Here is a 5,325-nt window from a genome sequence, read left to right on the forward strand (position 1 = left end):
AGACGTAGGAGGGGGAGCATGCAAAATAGCCTCAGGACCAGCATGCCATGAGAGGCTACTACTCCAAAGGTACTGAAAAGACCCCCAAAACAACGAGCCAATATAGAGTTGAGAAATTAGAGTGATGTCTGAACGTGAGGAACAAAGTGCTGAGCCTGCAGAGATGCTGGAGACCTTCATGGCCCCTCACCCGGAAAAGTCATCGCGAAACCAGGAGCCAGAGAAAAAAGTCAGAAAGCTCTACATCCAGCTCATGCCCATGACGGCTCCCACGAGGACTGAACTCTTAGCTTTGCTCCTAGTTGACAAAGCTGTGCATATCCTCCTCCTCCAAGTCACCCTTGGAGAGATGACGGAGACAGCAGACCCGTCCAGTCTTGAGCTGATCACTTTTAATAAAGACATTAAAAGGAGAAAAAGTCTTCTGCCCTGTTATAAAATTGACTCAAAACGAGCAATTTCCAATCAAAGAATTTATTAATTATTGAAGCAGTTATACTAAGTAAGCAAAGGCTCAGCGCTGGGCGACAGGGGAGTCTCAGCTCCACCTACTGCTGCACCAACTAGTTTCTGATTCAGTCCTTTTATCCTCTCCATCCTTCAGGAGTCCATGTTATCTTGGAGTTCTCTGCGCCTGTGCTGGTTGTTGCTAGAGGGTCATCCTTCTGTCTCCTGGTGGTCAGTGATAAAAGGCTGCGGAGTCTTCCTCAGCTGCGTCTTCTTCACCCTATGTCTTTATTTGGTGACTTCTCCGTGGAAAATTACCAAAATCTTATGATTAACGCAATATGTGCCCTATCAAGCTTAAGCAAGCAAATGTCCTGCCTTGCAAACTGTGTCCTATCAAGCTTAAGCAAGCAAATATCCTACCTTGCAGACTGTTTATCTGCCCCTGCCCCTTCCCCAGCTTTTCCCTGGTCGTTATCTCTGTGAGTTATCTGCTTGTACCATTTGTCAGCGGGAAAGGTTTCCCTGCTGGGTGTTAATCTGCCCCTGCCCTTTCCCCAGCCTTTCCCTGGTCGTTATTTCTGTTAGTTATCTGTTTGTACCATTTGCTGGGTGGGACTATGTGTGGGCTCCTGCAACTCCTTCCCTGGTATCCTTGTAACTCCTATCTCATGAAGTAGTACAGAAATAGTCAGCAGACAACTCTTGTAACACACTGGTCTCTTTTTCGTGATGAACAAAATGTAGTCCTTCATCTCATGCCCTGTTTATTTCAGCTGGGAGCCCTAATGGCCAAGGTACCTTACCGAGAGAAGCCTTATGTGCAGTGTGTGGACAAATGGAAACAAATATTGGAGAGACAAATCGATAGCGAGCAAGCCAGGGAGATTATACTCCTCAAACTGGCTGTCGAGAACACCAACCTGGACTGTAAGCAGCTTTTAAAATCTTTACCCCCTGAACCTGAACCCACTTTACTCCAAATGATACAAGCGTGCCACCGCTTGGGGACCTTACAACACACCACAGCAGTCACAAATCAAGCTGTGGGGCAAGGCATAGTGGATGCTTTTGCCACCATGAAATTAACCCCTGGGAAACAGCTGGCTTGTTTTGGCTGAGGGGAATGTGGACATATCCGCAGAGACTGCCAAAGAACGCAGAAACCTAAAGCTCCGGGTGTATGCCCTTGCTGCTGGAAAGGCCCTCCCCTTGCTAATAGATGTCGCTCCAAGTTCCACCACAATGGCCAGCCTTTGCAGGGAAACTTCTCTCGCAGCGCGGGACGGCGACGCGCGAGGACACAAATTCTGCAGCCGACGCAGCAGCTGGGAGCAACCATGAACTTCCAATCGGCCCTGCCCTCGCAATTGTCGCTGACTTACAACCAGCCACCCCAGGCAGCACAGGAATGGACCTGGCAACCTCCGATACAGTAACATTGCTTGATTCATCTGTCCATTTGCTTCCCACAAGAGTTTTCAGACTGCCAGGACAGAATATGCACGCTTTGATTATAGGCAGATCTTCCACCTGGATAACAGGGTTGTTTGTTCTTCCTGGGGCTATAGACTCTGATTCCCTTGGGGAAATAAAGATCATGGCTTGGACCCCCCCATCTGCCCTGTGTAGTCCCGGCCGGGAGCAATATAGCTCAACTTATACCCTCTCCTGCAACACCCCTGCCTGCACCCCTGGTAGCTGAATAAAGGGAGGGGGGTTTCAGTTCTACAGGGGTCCCACAGATTTTAGGGACACAATGCATTACCTCTGAGCGTCCAACATGCCAGTGCAAGGGGACTCTGAAAGGCAGAGACACTCCTAACAGGACTCATTGATACCGGAGCCGGTGTGACTGTTATCTGAAGGAGCCAATAGCCCAATGAGTGCCCATTAACGACTCAGGGACTCTCCGGCGTTGGTGGAAGGAGCGAAAGCTTACAAAACCAACACTTGGTGCAAATACCAGCGCCTGATCGCCACAGTTAAACCTTTTGTGATGTCTGTCCCCCTGGTTTTGTGGGGGTAAGATTTTTTAACAGAGTGGAGAATTTTGATGCATTTAAATTTTGTACAGGAGTCATTTGGGACACTCGACACCCCCACAATGGTCCCCACCTGAAGTGCCTCAGGCACTTTCAGGCATTGGAAGGAGCAGCCCAGCTATCAAAAGGCACAGTTCATACAGATCTAAAGCCCTGAAGGACACCTAGCCCTGGTCAATTTTCCAGTTACTTGCCTTTTTTTTAACAAGGTATTTATTGTGAATTCTTTGGTATAGCTATTTAGTACTATATTACTAAATCTCTTTTAGTTTAGCCTTCAATGTTTATATGCCATTACTCTTACTAAGCCAAACTTAAATCTATCCTACAAGAAATCTTTAAAAGCTGCTGCAGGGCTTGCAGCCCCGCCTGCCTGGCACCAGCCAGTGTTGAGATTTATCTTCCAACTTGTGATTTTTAACAGGATTGTTACTAGAAAAATTCAAAGGTGTTGGTATAGAGGTGGGGTCTTTTTACCTATTAATAACATAGCAAAACTGCATGGTTCACTGAGAGTAATTAGGTAAGGCATAAATTCAAGATTCTTTGGCTCACATTCAAGACAAATCTTGAACTTTATCTGCAGTGATTTTTTGAGATTTAATTCCACTGCCAGCTTTGTTAAGTGCTTGCTTTTTACTCCATAGTTCTAACAAGGTAATTTTATTGTAAAGATTTCAGTACAGTTGTTTACTCACATGTTGTTCCCTTTGATGTTTAACTCTTATATGACAAAATTTCAGTCACATTTTTGTAATAATAGAGTTTAAAAAAGTTAATTCTTGTTAAGATTGATTTTTGTTTAGTCTCAGCGATGTTAACTTTAAGTTCTTTTAGAGATACTTGATTAAGTCTTAGTGAAGTTGATTTTAAGTTTTGTTGAAGTATACCTCTTTGAGTTATAAGACATAATTCCTTTGCTATACAAGTGAATGACATAAAGTCTGAATCAATTTTTGTCAAAATTTGCTCCTTTAAATTGCAAGATAACACTCTTTTGCTCTAGAAATAAGAACAGTTTTTGCTATTTTATTTTTTAGAAGTAATACTGAAGAGTGAGAAACAATTCCATATTAGGACTGTAATTAGTTAGGAGTTATTTAATGCCTTCTTCTATTTTTTTGCTTTAATGTCATATATGTCTAGGGAAATAAAACCTCGATTTCTTAAGACCATTTTTACTGATATAGTAAGTAACCCTGACTATGGTGTTGATTTTGTGATGTGAATTCCCTGTCTTTTTATTACAAACATTATTTATTTGCTATTTGTCTATGGTACCATTAACTAACTATTTAACTAACGATAAATGAGAAAGCCAGCTACTTTACAAACCTTCACTTATTGTTCTATAACTATTTATAAGACATCTATTATTTTTCTAACTACTGTTACTAAGAGGTTTCTAAAATATATTAAAAAGACTCTTTCAGTTAAAAGCCTAGACCCAAGCCAAGTCCTAGCTTTAACTAGTAGAGAAAATTTTCTGCACAAAAATTATATTCAAGTAATTTTGACTTACCGAATTTAGAGCTATAACAGCTAAACCTCCTTTTAAGGTGAACATAGAAATCTTAGCTGAGAATGATTTTCCAAGCCCTCACTTTAAAAAAATAAAGCTTGCTGATTACTACAGACTCTAAGTAATGGTACAATATTAAAGAAATTGATAATGTATTGTTTTAAATCACCATTCTATTTTTCATGTGCTACTAATCCTATCTATTATCTGATTTATTTTTACTTAGTCTAAGTTTATTGGTATGTTACATATTGTTTTGCCTTGATGTTACCTTCATGTTCATCATGAGAAACACGCATGTTATTAAAAACCAAAAAAATAGGGGAGAATATAGCTCCTCCAGAACTTTACACTAAAAAATTTTTTTTGAAAGTAGATCAAAACACATCAAATTGGATCTCTTACCTTCCTGAAACACCATACGTGGAACCCTGAGAATTAGAATTCCTGGGTTCTGTGAAATTGGATTTTTGTGTTCATTTTAAATACATGGGAAGGAATCAGTCTAAAAATGTTTCTCCCTATCACCTTGTTTATAAGAATCAAAACTTTTAGCACAATTACACTTCTGGCAGCCTTTCTAAATCCAGTAATGCAGCTGCCATTGGGATTGCCTTTAGTTTATAAACATCAAGCCTGAGCCATTTAGTAGCTGGAGTTTTAAAGTAAAAGATTCTTTTTAGGATAGGTATGTATGTGGTAATTGTGATAATAATTATATGAATCCTGACACCTTGCTTGCTTCAATGTGTGCAGAGATTAATTAATAAGACCATTCAAGGAGTGGTTTTGGTTGACACAGAAGGGGGAGACATTGGGGTGCACGAGACAGAGAGTACTTTGGACCTTATTAGCATGAGAGAATTGATAGATAAAATGCCTTGGCAAAAGCAAATGGAACTTTGAAAATTAGATCTAGATAGCAAGAAGATTTAATTAGACAGGTTTACTAGAAAAAGAAAATCCTATAGAACAATGCAAGCAAGAGATGTTGTTATATGCATGTTTGTGTAAGTGACTTCAACCTAAACATTGTAGTACACATTACTAGTCTCCCTAAAATAGTCTATAGGTGCTTGTATCCCACAAGAAAACCGGATTCTGATCACCAAGTCAGTCTCCCCATCTCTCTCCATTGACAACAAGCAGCCATCTCAAAGGGCAGACAAATGAGGCTCTCCTGCACTTCAGCTGTGCCACGCAGCTACACAGCCCTGGGCAGACACCGCGGAGCACAGGGACAACAGAAGGCACAGAAGGAGGGACAAAGCCACTCAAGCACACAGACTTTCCATCATTGCTGAGCCCCAG

At 41.4% G+C, this 5,325-nt stretch overlaps 1 long non-coding RNA gene across 1 annotated transcript; it reads right to left on the bottom strand.

Moving 5' to 3' along the window:
- Positions 1 to 458: 458 nt before the first annotated feature.
- On the bottom strand, positions 459 to 1,185 carry LOC139589465 (uncharacterized). The gene is made up of 2 exons (XR_011679018.1): positions 871 to 1,185; positions 459 to 825 (listed from the first exon to the last, which is right to left on the bottom strand). It is a non-coding gene; the product is annotated as an uncharacterized lncRNA (long non-coding RNA).
- Between the last annotated feature and the right edge of the window lie 4,140 nt (positions 1,186 to 5,325).

Source organism: Agelaius tricolor, unplaced genomic scaffold (genome assembly GCF_023055355.1).
Source record: "Agelaius tricolor isolate 1412-34295 unplaced genomic scaffold, bAgeTri1.0.p SCAF_4, whole genome shotgun sequence".
In the NCBI taxonomy this organism is placed as follows: Eukaryota; Metazoa; Chordata; class Aves; order Passeriformes; family Icteridae; genus Agelaius; species Agelaius tricolor.